General features: G+C 35.3%; 1 pseudogene across 1 annotated transcript; it reads right to left on the bottom strand.

The window, feature by feature from the left end:
• Window positions 1-457: 457 nt before the first annotated feature.
• LOC103723028 (guanosine nucleotide diphosphate dissociation inhibitor At5g09550-like) lies at window positions 458-11,702 on the bottom strand (annotated as a pseudogene). Its single transcript, XR_015974468.1, has 16 exons — window positions 11,470-11,702; window positions 10,171-10,233; window positions 9,949-10,032; window positions 7,947-8,054; window positions 7,672-7,844; window positions 5,605-5,716; window positions 4,697-4,777; window positions 4,556-4,618; window positions 4,308-4,409; window positions 4,100-4,223; window positions 3,110-3,320; window positions 2,862-2,936; window positions 1,620-1,778; window positions 1,053-1,518; window positions 890-955; window positions 458-813 (listed from the first exon to the last, which is right to left on the bottom strand). The product of XR_015974468.1 is annotated as a guanosine nucleotide diphosphate dissociation inhibitor At5g09550-like (transcript).
• Between the last annotated feature and the right edge of the window lie 2,363 nt (window positions 11,703-14,065).

Here is a 14,065-nt window from a genome sequence, read left to right as displayed (position 1 = left end):
GATGCCTAATAGATGCTTTGTTTATGGTCATGGCAAGACATCTGAAAGGTGCTGCATTAGGATGCCAAATACGAGGGATTTCTCCTTTGATTACTTGTATGCATCCGTTATTGCCCTCGGACTCTATGAGTCTATGTCCCAGGCATGCTTTTTTCCTTTTTTTTTTTTAACCTTCCCATTTTTCTCTATCCATCTGGATATTCTTGCAGAACCTGGCAGGTCACTTTTAGGCCTGACGTTGCTCTTCTGGTTGAATGAACCGCTGCCGCAGGCAGCACACATGTGCCGTTATATGCTTGGGCAGCCGAAGAAGGCTCTCTCTAAGTCCAAAACAGCGTAAGCCTGATCGACAAGGACATGCGACATATTTATGTTATTGAGTGCTAGATTTGTTGCTGCCACAAAATATTCTACTAGCAAAGCTCATTATCTGTAGAATCATCGAAGCGACTAGATGTTGGGGCTCAAATGAAAGGATGTTTTATTTCTTTATGTCCTCGATCTTCTTCTTTTTTCGGAAGAGTTTATATGTCCTTTATCTGGTCTTAACCATCTTCTAGTTTTAAACCTTTTGATCACTATTGTTGTTACCAACAATTGTTTACTGTGGGCAAATTTGAATGCCCTGAATTATAATTGAGATTCCAACTTCAACCAGCCCTTGTGGTTCAGGCATCTAGTAACAACATGTCATCTAGAGTCTGTTTGGGGTCAGAAGACATTACCTTAGAATACTTGTTTCCTCCAATGATATTTGAATACAGCTCTATCAAAACGTGCAAGGATCCAGTGTCTGATCGTCCCCATTTTTAACTGCAGCATATAGGTAGAGGTGATTTTTTTTTCTTTTTTCTTTGAGAAAAAAAACAATATCATTTGACACAAGTACCTTCAAATAGTTACGCGTTCTGCTAAACAGGTTGTAAGTTCACAAATCTCTGTGGTAGTCAAAAGACTGAAAACAGGAGCTCGTTATTTCTCATGATGAAATACTGCATAAAGAAAGTGCATGAACTTTACGTGGGTGACCTTCATGATCATAGATGGTTTACCTAGAAACATGATGGCACGCATGGAGTTGAAAATGCTCCGTGCTGGTTAATTAAGCACCCTTCACCTCGTTCATTGTCTTTGATATATAGATGGGCTTAGAACAGATTTCTCAAGACATCTTCAGCAGGCTCATGCACTTGGACACTGAAACAAGCTAAACGAAAAAAAAAGGGGGGCTATGCAGGAATAATACATGCAACACAAGGATGTGTCAGGATGAGCTTCGGGAGCTTGCCAACTACTCAACTAAATTGGTGTCTGATGTCTGCTCCAAGCTCTTGCCTTCTTGGCTCTAACAAACCAAGTAGTTCAATTTTTATCGAGCATGACGGGACATTACAACATGGCTTGGTGCCTGTGTTCAGGTATGACATGATTACCATGAATACAGATATGACCAGCATATGTGAAATTCTCTGGCAAACAGCATGTACATCCCCCACCAGATTGTCAATCAACAAGAGCCTGTTCAAAGGCAAGAACCTTCTCAAATGCAGTAATTTCGCTGCTCGCATTAACTCATAGTACTTATGAAAATAAAAAATGAGCTTCCAATGTGCACCTACAAGAAGGACAAATGTAATCTCCCATGGGACGTGCATGGAAAACAAAAACAGAAACAAATGCTTGATCGGTCTGTAGTCAATCCTTTTACTTGAGAAGAAAACCTAAGCATCTTCAGGAGAAGCACTGGCAGCGCTCAGATCCACAGTCAAATCAAGCTCCTGTGTAATGAAAGAAGAATAGATTATTACTGTTAAGTCTATAAACATTGCAATAGGTTCGTAATCTTTTTGGTTCTCTTAGGCACTTGGTAAAGCCGATGATGGTGGAGAAAGCTAGGATTTACATTGTGATTATTACAAGGACTACTAATCTTGGGAATTTTTGGTGGAGATCGCAAAGTGGCTGTTTTAATGCCAGCAGTCACAAGTGGACCCTGCATGTAATTCATGTGTCATAAGGATTATCTTGACGTAGATTTGCACTCATGTAGGACATGTGCAAAGCATTTCCAAGAAACACAACACCATATCGATTTCCAATTTACTAATATAACTGTCATGTAGCAATCTAATTCCCAAACTTCATCAATCCACAGCTTTCAAAACTGAACTCTTTAGCTTACAGAACTCCATGCATGATACCATATTGTTTTGGGGAAAAAATTATACATCTTTTAATGAAAATGTAACTAATGTTCAAGGGCATTATCTTATATATATACATGTACAAACATATATGTATCTTGTAATGAAATTGCAATTAATGTTCAAGGTCATTATCTTATATATAGAGAGAGCTGGACTTGACTAAACTTAGTGGATCTCCACTCAGATCAGGTCTGGTCAACACTTGATAATGGAGGTCCAACATCAATGATTCGAACTATTGGATGTAATCTACTACCTCAAAACTGCTCACACACCAAAAATCATATGATTTGGAGATCCCTAACCTATGCATCAACTGATCAAAAAATACATATAATTTAATTTTATTTAGGTTGTCTAATTTTTTGACTACTTGATGTATAAGCTAAGGGTCTCCAAGTTACATGATTTTGGATGTGTAAGCAATTTAAATGTAGTAAATTACATCCAACTACTCGGATCATCAACATGGGACTCCCATTGTCCAATATAGACCTGACTAGATCTGAGTGGAGATCCACTCGAATGTAGCCAAGTTTCTCTCTCTCTACATATACATATATGATATTTCAACTATAAAAGGTAAAACATATCATTGTACCAGTATGTATTTACTTATCTTAATAATGTTATCCCAAATAATGAAAATATTACCTTCCCAGTTATCCTACTGTACATGGAGATCGCATCCTGTACTGTTGACTCAAAGTGTGTCGTTGCATCGTAACTCTACAAAGAAAATCACTACAATCAGAATTACCAGCTGGGTTCCCTTATACACAAAACAAGTTTTCACTAAATATTCTGGTGAATGGAAAATTAAGTAGCTTCACTAAATATTCTGGTGAATGGAAAATTAAGTAGCTCTTATCAAACAAATAACAAGATTCGCTCATATATACCGTAGATATGAAGCAGTTGTCCTCATCATGCTTGTTGATAGGTTCATATCTGTCATAAATGTCAAACAAGATCTCTTCCACAGATCCAAGTAAATCAATCCCAGGCTTCAGTTCAACCTCAGGTTGGTCAGTTTCAGCTTCAGTTGAAACAAAAGCAATATATTTCCCTTTTGGGGCCACATTGTGAGTGTAAGAGCAACAAAAGACATACCTGAAATTAATAAATCAATCCTGACATCAATATTAAGAGACTTCAAGTGTGATATTTTAGTAGAACAAAAATGTCTTCCCGCTATCCACTTTATAATAAATTGGTTGCTCGTGTCCATAAAACATAATCAAAATTTCCTTCTGCACTGACATTGTTTGTCATCCATGTCCATTCTTAATTAGGACCGGACGGCAAGTTCTTTATAATTATACAAAATAAATGCATATTTACAAGAAAATAAAACTTAAGGCTTACTAACACAGAAACAGTAGCTGCTTGAGCTTTTAAAACAAAATACCCTTACCCTTTCTTAACAAAAACATATTGTGGTCATTTGTAAAGAATGTACCGATGTTGCTAGATGAATTATTTAGACAGGCAACTTGTTTCTAGCTATTTAATGGTTACAAAAACCAAAGAACAAGATGTTAATGTTAAATATTCATAAGAAGTTAAATTCAAGGACAAATAAATCAAAAGATATTTCACTAAGACAAAAGCATCAGAAACAAATCCATTGGGAATCCTGTCTTAAAATGCAGAGAAAATTGAAAACTATCAATTTATGGCTCTTTATTTCTTTTCTTTTTTTCAGAATAAATGACTCTTTCGATTACTAATTGACTGATTACCATAAGTTTGTTAATTAATTCATGGAAAAAATAAAGCATGACTTTTGTTAAATATACAACCATAATTTTGAGCCTTTACTCATGTGACTTCAAATAGGCAATGCATGCAAATGCAGAACATAACAACAGATATTCAGTCAAACCTACATGTCTGATTTACGCTCCACTGTTTCTGTGGCAGGATAATCTGCACTGAATGTGAATCATAGGTATTTGGAATGGGATGACTCATTATACATACAGCACGTGCTACTCTTCCAACCTTTTTAACCTGTTAAAATTGGTCAGTTGGAGATCAGAGGTCCATTCTACACAATTAGAAAAAGATGCCACAATTTCATAAATCATTTCAAACCTTATCAGGCAAGTATGAAGGGTCACAAACTACTTTCTTGCATCTAGCAGTTTCTCCCTCAGACGTCACACCATAAACTTTTCCGTTTGCATCAAACTCTACCTATCATGCAATCCTTGTTCTTCAGGTTTCTTAATTATGTTTAACAAATTTGAGGTTCATTGGTCCTTTATGATCGACCAATACTATATATTAAAGACATGCACAAAAATGAACTAACTTAAATGAAAATAGATCAAATTTCTTACCTTGCATTCTGGCTTGTTGAGCATGTAGGTTCCACCATAAACTGCACTAAGACGAGCAAAACCCTACGAACAAAGGCATGTGTCATTTCAACCTATTGGAAACTATCACCATAAAAGCTATGGTGATAGATGAGAACATACTTGGGGAAGCTCTCCCAACCCATATAGTGGATAAATATAAGGAGATCCTCCTTGAAATCGTGCCAAAGATTCTGCATACAGCTGTTCGAAATAAATGTAACAATGATGAGCACTCATATAATGTCACTAGTAATCCTAAGATGTAATGCAAGAGCTGCACCGAATCCAAATCTCCACATTCCTGCAACAGATACATCTCAAGAAGCCTCCAACAACTATGACTACAAAACCAGGTTAAAAACTTCTCTTCTGCTGGATGTTTGAAGTATTGAACAAATAAATATTAGCTTCAGACCAAAATAATTCTGTTTCAGATCAAAACATTTTTGGTTTCATTCAAAATGGTGAAAGTACAGAAAACTCCCAGAAAAGCAAAAGATTAAAAAAATAGAAAATAGAATTAAAATCGCTAAAATAATATCAATAAAAGATGTTGGACAACTTTTTGTAGCTTCTTCTCAAGGGTGTACCATTTACATACTGAATGCAAAAGATGACGACAGAATATGCTTTAGAGAAGGTAGAAGTACAAAAATGAGCATTGCAGGGATGAACATGGAGAGATGGATGTACGCCAAAAGTAGGGAGGACAGGTAAAGAATGAGAACTAAAGGTATGAAAGAAAAGTGAAAGATTGAGGAAAAGAATTTGGAAATGCTTGTAGTTGCACAGTGTTTTATAAGAACAATCAGAAAAGAAGGATTTATAAAGCCAATCCCGAATGATGGGACAATGCTTGATGATTCGGTTTACAGTCAAAGATAGGTTTCTGTTCCTGGTACATGGAAGACAAATGCATCTTTAATGTACAAAAAATATGACATTTATAATAATATACAAAGCACAACATTCAAAACTCTCAATGCTAAAACCAAGAATAGTCAAGAGCATTACAATCACACATTTACCTTCATTCTCTTCACAGTATCGATTGCAGGCTCATCGAGGTAGCTATCATCCCTCTGAAGTGCCAATGCATGCCCAATAAAATCAACTGTGTTGTCCTCTAACCCATATTTGCTATATCAAAGAAATAAAGTTGTCAAAAAAAAAACTTTGATTCATATATTGAATGGTGTCAAAAAATAAGGCATTATTTATTTATCATAGAAGATAATATGCTCAAGTTCTTGGGTTTCCTGCGATAAATTTGAGAAGTCCTAAGCTCCAAAAGATGATAGAGGTTTACTCTTACTTAAAATCTATATTTGCACTACTCCATGTTTGTTAGAACAACATCACAATCCAGTTCTGCTGTTTCAGCACCATAGCAGAGAGACCAACATAAAGATACCTAAATATCTTCCTTCAATCATTAACAATAAAAAAATTGCTAAAGCAACGTGATAGGAATCTTCTCTTTCCTTCTCCGTATTGTCGCCTCCACGCCTTCATGGTTCACATCCTTTAATCTTTCTTCAAAAGACTCTTCAGTCATCAAGTCATTGACACAATATATACATGCATACCTAAGTAAGCAAAAGGACACATAGACAAGCACACACATCTGCACACGTGCCTGAAGGCGAGCTTGCATACACATGCATGCACAACAATAATAACCTAAGTAAGCAAAAAGACACATAGACAAGTACACACATCTACACATGTGCCTGAAGGCGAGCTTGCATACACATGCGCACATGCACGCACAACAATAATAATAAGGCCAAGCGTGTGTAAGTTTTCCAACAATTACAAAGAGAAAATTTCTTGAACAGAACAAGTTATAATCAGCATCTCATGATAATGGGAACAACAAGGGTTGGACACTTCCATAAGCAGCATTACTCAGGCACTTGAAATGGGCACGCACCTAGTGTCTACATGGGAATCTTTAAGAAACCCAACACAGCAACACATCTGAATCTTATAGACGTACATAAATATGAATATGTACACAATGAATACTCAGTGAGACTATTTGCACAATTTTCATTAAATAAATATAATATCTGATAAATGTTATGTTAGGTTGAAACATCTTTTTATGCAGAAGTGCCAAGAGCAGAGAAGTAATGGTGATGACATCTTGATTTCATGATACAAAGCATTAAGGAGTGTCATGAAGTGTCCCAGGTGTCTCATGTCGGACACAAAGAAACACTAAATTTTAAAAGGAGTAATCTAGGCACTCTGTCCATAAAGATTGAATTTCCTTCAAGTCAACAAGAGATATAAGCTAGTATTTGTAAAGTTGCCTCATTTTGTTGATTGGATACACATGCTGAGACACTTACACCTTGTTTCCTATATTCAATGGATTCTTCTATTTGCATTGGAGTGTCAAACACATGACACTTGGTATCCTCTCACTACTTTAGGGATCTTCGTACCCTGTGATCTTTAAAACCAACACATGAAGTTCCATATACATTTTTTTCTCCCTCGTGATTCCCACTTTATATTCTAGTTACATGCTTGTATTACCAAGGACAGACTTTTGAATTGAATATTTTTATCTTTTTTATGCAATGCACCATAATTTCATTGATCTTTTTTTTTCTTAAGCTCAAGAGAATGAATTAAGAAACTTATAGCAATAATCATGTATCATTCAGGTTTATCTTCAGATAACATAATTATTTTCACACTTCTATTGCAATGCAGATGGTAATCTACGTACATATTCATATGTATTTATGTCTGCATCTACACGCATATTGATGAAAGAGAAGAAGAAAATGTAAACTTTGTTTGTCTACCTACATATGTATGTGTATGCATGGACTCAAAATAGACAACATTATCATATTTATTTCAAAAAAAAGAAGTCATTTCTAAATTCAATTGTGCAATTGGTAATGACAAGGAGAAATAAGCTAAGAAAAAGTATAAAATACAAATTAAATACAGCTAAAAGGAATATGAAATTAGATAGTTGATTACTTGATTTACAGGACTTCATTATCAGTCAAATAAACACAAGGAAAGCAGCAGAGGGGGGGGTGGGGGGGGGAAGACAAGACTCATACGCCATAAGCTCTTTGGTTGTAACTTTGTTGAGATCCAAGCCTTCATGAGATTTTGGATCATTCTCCTCATAATCTTGTACATAAATGAAAAGCTTTCGGGCACGACGATTTTCAAAAAGACCCATCAATGTGGATTTCAATGCTTGGACATCAGTAGCTGGCACTTTGTAGATCTGGTAGTACAGTGGTAGAACATGTGAAATTTCTGAATGCAACACAAATATTCCAAGTAAAATGACTAAATTTGGGAATTAAAAATTATCACAAAAGTGTACCTTCCCTTTGTTGTATACAAAGCTACCATCAACAGCCTCGAAGTTCAAATATTTTGTGACACCAGTGCGAATAAGAACACGGACCAGAGCACCATTGGCCATCATGAACTGCCAAATCACAATGGTAATGATGTCTTTAAGAACCAATTGCCAAAATAAGATTAGCTAAAAAGCAAGATTTCAAAAAACAAAAGAAAAAAGATTGTTATGTCTGAACTCTTAAAACTAAGATGTCAAAATAGACATGAAATATTCAAGTAATTGTTAGCTTAAATAGACCAAAGGAAGGGGATAAGAAAACAGATCAGAGCACATTGGCCATCATGCAAAGACGTCTTTAAGAAGCATTTGCCCAAGTTAAGAATTTTTTTTTAAAGACCATTTTTGAAAAAAGATCTGTTATGCCGCAACTTTTAATACAAGGATAACAAAATAGACCAACGAAATAATCAGAAAATAGCTTAATAATACAATGGAAACAATCAAATAATTGATAACTTCAAGAAGCAGCCTTGCGATTTATTACGAAGATATTGCTTCATAAAAATATGGTTGCATACTACAGTAGGAACTGAATAACTTTGACTTCTATAAGAAAGGACAATGGATTCTCTTTCTGAAGAACAGGAGGAAAAAGGTCTTATTAAATTGATTCTGACAATTTCTACTACAAGAATCAGTTAATAATATATACTGTCTAAATAAAGTACTTTATCACCTAGTCTAGTAACTTATTTGTAAACTTCTTTTAATTTCAAATAATGTAAAAGGATATTTCCTTAATCAGCAAAGACGAAGCCAACTGGTACAGAGCACAGCCCTATGCCCTTGAAGGAATAAGATGCCGTTCTACTGCTGTCCAAGCCAGTAAGAGAAAAGGAAGAACAAACAAGAGGAATCAAAGTAGCCTTTTCCAAAGCAGATGAGACTCAAAAACTACCCATGAAGTGGAAACATGGAACCTAATATAATGTTCTATTAAACAGGCATGAACAGTCAAGAGATACAAAGGCCAAAAGGTAGATCTGAATGTCAGAAACATCGAAGGCAGAAAAAGAAAGCCAAGAAACAAGTATGGATGCACCAACACTAAAGAGTATAAAGCCATCAAATAATATGACCAGACATATCCTTGACAAAAGCATCATTTTATCAATCACCAAGAGAGCATGATGAAATACTGCCTAGCAAAAGGAACTTAGTTTTTTGAAGAATTGTTCATAATGCTTATTTTACACCATGCCCATAAATAGCAGACTACTAACGAAATAGACTTTGATGAAGAAGAGAAGCAGGGAGATTTTTTTTCTTATGACTCACATTCTAGTCACAAATGTCCCTAGTCAAAGAAAATGAGCTTGTATATCACTCCATTTTATAACTCATATTCCACACTCAGTTTACTTAAGAACTTTCTCGATTCCCTTTCTAATGCTTTGGGTCACACAAGTTGGTCAATATGTCCATGTCAATTCCCCTCTCCAAATCACGAATGGAAACCTAACTTTGAGAAAGTTGGGCAATCAATAGACTACATAATTAGTTCAGTAGCTATAAACCAAGATTGCAATGGCGTCTTTGCGCAATACAAGAACATAAATTGAATAAAAGAGTTCCACTGAGTTCAAATTTCTAAACGTGGAGAGTCAAGTATCCTTATCTAACATGTGAAACCTTGATAAATTGATGTAAACATAATGATTGCATTGAGAGCCCTAAATAAAAGAGTTCCACCTGAGTTCAAATTTCTAAACATAAAGAGTCAAGTATCCTCATCTAACATGTGAAACCTTGAAAATTTGACATAAACATAACGATTGCATTGAGATTTGAGAGCCCTAACTTTTTTTTCCTTTCCCCAAATTTATCACTTGTGCAATAAAAAATCAACAGGATGAATAAAACAAATAATTGGAAGCATGAATGTAGCATCCATAGAGATGTGGCTGAAACACAAACCATGACTAACTTAAGAATAAAAGCAAAAAAAATCATTGGAAACCTTGGGGATCATGTCAACATTGTACTCCTAGCTTGAACCCAGATGTTCTGGAGGGTTATCATTGCCCTTGAGCCGCTTCCACAGCTATTATTGCATGATAAGAACATGAGAAAATGCATCAATATTATTTAGGTTTAAGAAAAGAAAAAGATAAAAACAGGGATTTGAAACAAGAAAAAAAGTGAAAAAGCATAGCCATGATAAAGTCAATAGCAGAAACACCTGCACAAGATTTAGGGAAGTTGACTCCCCACCATAATAGTCATTCCTGTCCATATGAAGGACCTGGACCAACAATTAAAAGCATCTTAGTTTCAATGATGTCAGTTCATGTTTATACCTCATAGAAGTTCCTATTATATAACAATATCCACCAAGGCACAATTTTGGATAAACAATAAATCAAGAAGTATTTGCATATCTTCTGGACAAGTATTATCTGACTGAGTGTATTGAAAGAAAAGGGAAAACCACTATTTTATATTTGGTCCAGATATTAAACATCTAATATCTTTGCATTTAAATCCAAAAAAAGGATATTCAATTACAAATTCTAGAAAAGATCTAATATTTAACAAGTTACAGAAAAATGATAACAAGAGAGAGATTGCTCGTACAAATGCTTCAACACTGCAATCATTAGCATAAATATATGAATAGATTAGCGTTTCAAACTTGTACAAGTTACAAAACTGAATAAGTTAGGCCATATTTGAATTTTCACTAACAAAAGAACAGAAGGTCTATGATCCACAGGAGATAATAAAGATGGTGAGAGGAATGAGCACAAACTTTACATTTAATAGGTGGGATGTCGATACCAAATTGTGCAATATTCGGCTATAGTTCAAAATCTGCTGGTCAACCCTTGCTTATGATATTTTTATTCTCTGAAGTGTGACCGATATCCATATGATATTGTTAAACAGATCCATTTTTTTCCGTTTCTCATGATTCTTGAAGAGAAATTTTTTCTTTACTCACAAAAAAAAAAAAGGAAGCAAGGGATATAGAACTGATGCACCAAAAATTTATTAAAGCATTTAAATCTACAACTTAATCGACAAATTTTATTTATTGGTCTAAAATATGGGACTGCACAAGATATTGGGTGCAAAGGAGATGAAATTTTTGATGCAGTTTGTTCATCGCGATGAAAAGTCAATTTTCTCTCTTTTTTGGTGTTCAAATAAGAAGTAAAAAACAAGAACCAAGGCTTTCTACACAGTTTTGAAAAGATAAAAAAGGTCAAAATTTGACAAATCTTGATGATATTCTTACACAGCTCACTGACAACACAGTAAATGAAAAGAAAATTAACAATGCTTTAATATATATATAAGGCAATAACAAGAACCCCAATGGCTGGGGGGACTTTCTATCAGTACATAGATCATATCGCTCCATCGAATGAAGACGAAAGAACCTAAGTTTATCAGCAAAATATTCTGAATCAAAAACCCTAGTTTTCTTGGATTAGTTAGTTTTCTTGGATTAGTAAGAAAGGGGGAGGGCAAAAACCTTGAGACCGTCGACGGAGAGAAGCCCGCTGAGGATGCATTCTTCGAGGCCCGTCCCAAGAACGATTACATCATACTTCTCGTCCATTCTTCAATGAAACTAAACAGAACAGAGAGAAGAGAAAGAATGAGAAGCGATGTTGAGAGCTCGAGATGGAAGGGATCAAGGAAAAAGAATGGGAATCAAATACGGAGAGAGAGAGGAAAGGAAGGAGAATAGATCTGCAGGCACGGAAATATCAAGAGAGAGAATGAGAAGGGAAGGAGAATAGTTCTAGAGGCGCGGGAATGCCGGGAAAACGGTCCCCGTTGCGACCAGCCGAACGACACGTCCTCCATGGTAGCCCCAACTATCCTTTCCCCCGGCCCCCGTCCGTGGACTTTGTTCGATAACCAACAGGATGTCATCCTACGATCTCACCGTGTCCCCCACCATTCTCTCCGCATCAAGAACCGTCTGAATCATCCCAATTGCTCTGTTCTTGACTCTTGCGTCCCGCGATCCCCAATCGCCGCCGTCGCCTCTCGGCATCTCCGCCTCCTTCGCCGGCGAGGAGGAGGCAAGAAGAAAGACCGGGCTGCGGAGTGTTCCTTAAGAAGAAAGACCGGGCTGCGGAGTGTATAGCCCGTACGATCCAAGAAACATAAATCTTATAGTTTTCTTTTTTTAGGATTAATGGTGGAAAAAAAGAGTCGCTTCCACCGATTTCATTGCGGGGAGAAAAGAATAAGTAGGAGGAGTTTTTCCGGAATGGAGAAGAAAAATAAGGAAAATAAGTACAGAACGGAGTCACTGGTTTTGGAAGCCAGTAAAAACGTAGTCACCATGCGGCATTCTGCAACGAGGAAGAGAACATAAATCTTATATTTATAAAGGATACATTGAGATCACTCATGCTACCTCATGACGCGGGTTTTTTTAGGGCTCAGAACATCTGAAACCTCCATCCCACTCAAACATCATTTCGTACGGTATTCTTTGTCTGAAAGCTCCATCGATAAGTTTTCTTAATGTCAATTTTAATTGGCCTATTTTAAATGAAGGCAGGAGGAGAGGTGATAGCTTTGTTACCAGGGATCCGGACTTTAGAATGGTGGCAGCTGGCAGCTGTCAGCTATCGGCTTTTCAACATTTCGATTTTTAGTGCTGAACTGCAGACTGCTTAGACGGGCCTTCATCATGCGCAACGAGTGTTATAGACCAGCTCGATCATACTGGAGGGTGACTCGGTCATGGTGATCAGTTGAATCAAAAGAGTCCGAGAGGTAGTCGTATGGATCACCCCTTGCTTCGAAACATCTGAGTAATGATGAGAGATGGAATGGCCTTCCAAGCCAAGCATGTATCTAGAGAGGCTAACGAGGCAACTGATTGGATGGCTACCTATGCAGCTAGCCACTCTGGGGACACAATGTAGGCTGAGGAGGAAGAGTTGCCCTTTAGGAGTTTTTGTATGAGAGATGATGAGCTTCAGCCGGCACGGTGATACCCGTCTTTGGATAAAGTACTCCTGCCATATTTTTGGCAAACACCTATCAATAAAAATATTACTGGTAGATTTTGATATGAGTTGAACGCCTGGACTAGTTTCTCTGGGAATTTTTTTATACGATATTGTTATTTCCCATATGGTTTTCTGCAAATAGGAGGCAATGTTGGCAGATATTTGTATAGGCAATCTTAAACCGAATTTTTATATAGATAAAGGACAAGCTAATATATCAGGCTCCAGATTATGAGTTTTAGGAATGATTAGTTGTATATAATGTACTTTCTAAGCAGAAATATTGTTTCCGTATTTTAACCTTATAAATAATGAAGCAACATTTCTAGAACGTTAAGGCTCACTCTCTAATTATTACAAATAAATATTTATAAAATACATATATTATGGATAAATTCTATTAAAACTTGTATAGGAACTCTTTTTTCTTATATTTGTACAGCACTTTCTTCAATTGTTATTAAAATTAAAAAAATGATTGAAACTATATTTGGTTGCTAGGAATGGTAGTTAGAAAAATCTATTCTCGAGAATCTATTAACAATATCCTTTAATATCAGTAATGTTGAGAAAAATACAATATATAAAAAAAATAATATAGTATATATTTATATAATTCTTTAACTTGTAACTATATGAACTATATAATCATCATAGGATAATATAGTATCTTATTAATAGTTTCTATATCATTAATATAATAATATTAAATCAATCTCATAACAATATTTTTATAAAAGAATATTTTACTGAAATAATATATAACATAATGTTAGTATGGCAATATTACTAAAATATGATTAATCTTATATTGTACATTACATAATTAATATTATTTATACCAATATAGTATCATAGATATAATATTGTCAACATTACTATAAATACTAAAATTAATATGATATTATTTTTAAAAATAAGGCAAATAGAAGTCTTATAAATGTTATATGAGAATAGTTACAAGATATATTCAGTATTAGTGAATAATCATACTAGCATTATTGCAACAATATAATTGAATATTGTTTACATTATATAATTTATATTTATTATACTATAAAAATATTCAAATTATACTATTTTTTACTTGAA

Source organism: Phoenix dactylifera, chromosome 17 (genome assembly GCF_051530095.1).
Source record: "Phoenix dactylifera cultivar Ajwa chromosome 17, Ajwa_hap1_PhDact_Kaust_v1.1, whole genome shotgun sequence".
NCBI classification, from domain to species: domain Eukaryota; kingdom Viridiplantae; phylum Streptophyta; class Magnoliopsida; order Arecales; family Arecaceae; genus Phoenix; species Phoenix dactylifera.
The sequence above is the reverse complement of the archived record's forward strand: the minus strand, read 5'-3'. Positions and strand labels throughout refer to the sequence as shown.